This window comes from Lipotes vexillifer, unplaced genomic scaffold (genome assembly GCF_000442215.2).
Source record: "Lipotes vexillifer unplaced genomic scaffold, Lipotes_vexillifer_v1.1 scaffold250, whole genome shotgun sequence".
Lineage (NCBI taxonomy): Eukaryota > Metazoa > Chordata > Mammalia > Artiodactyla > Lipotidae > Lipotes > Lipotes vexillifer.
This window is the reverse complement of record NW_006785198.1, coordinates 299,873-300,614: the sequence shown is the minus strand read 5'-3', so window position 1 is coordinate 300,614 and position 742 is coordinate 299,873. Positions and strand designations below refer to the sequence as shown.

The following is a 742-nucleotide window of genomic DNA, read 5'->3' as shown; positions in this document are numbered from 1 at the left end:
TAAAAAAAAAAAAAAAAAAAAATTATTCATGAAGAAGAAAAATATCAAATGGGAAAAAATTACAAAGGTACATATATATGTAGCTTTGTTTCAATACTTTCAGAAAGCTGTTCAGAAATATATAAGAAGAGCTATAAATCTACTGAACTAGTAATTCTAGTTTGGGGGATTTATGATAAGGAATGAAAAGGGGGAGCAATTTATACAAAGAAATATGTATTATCACTATGGTTAGTGGAAATGAACAGTAAACAGGGCAGATGTCCAACAACACGATAATGACTACAGCATTTCCAGCATAATGGAATACCATGAGAATCAGCAATCATACACAGTATTGTTTGCTTAGACCAAAATATTGTGTAAATGAAATTTTAAGGAGCAAGAACACAGAACTGTAACCATATACTGACTAAAACTAATCCAAAATATACGTACACTAACAGAGATGAATATGAACTGACAAACTAGGATTTTTTAATTATTCTATGAAATGAATATTAAATTTGAAGTAATGTTTTTAAAAGAGGCAGTTCTAGGAAGTCATCTTTTAATACAAAAAACAAGGTGATATTTTCAAATGGTGATCAGCATATTAATTTGCTATAACTGACTGATTATTGAGAGTTTAAAAAAGACTAACATTGCTTGATAGGATTTCACAGGTCAAAACAGTCCAATATTGGCAACTTCCTGTGATTTAACCTAATACTATAAAGATAATTCATGAAAAAGAAGCGTT

General features: G+C 29.0%; 1 protein-coding gene across 2 annotated transcripts in view; it reads right to left on the bottom strand.

Annotated features, from left to right (window-relative positions):
- RPF1 (ribosome production factor 1 homolog) overlaps positions 1-742 on the bottom strand; it is a 19,681-nt gene that overhangs the window by 16,705 nt on the left and 2,234 nt on the right. The window lies entirely within an intron of this gene.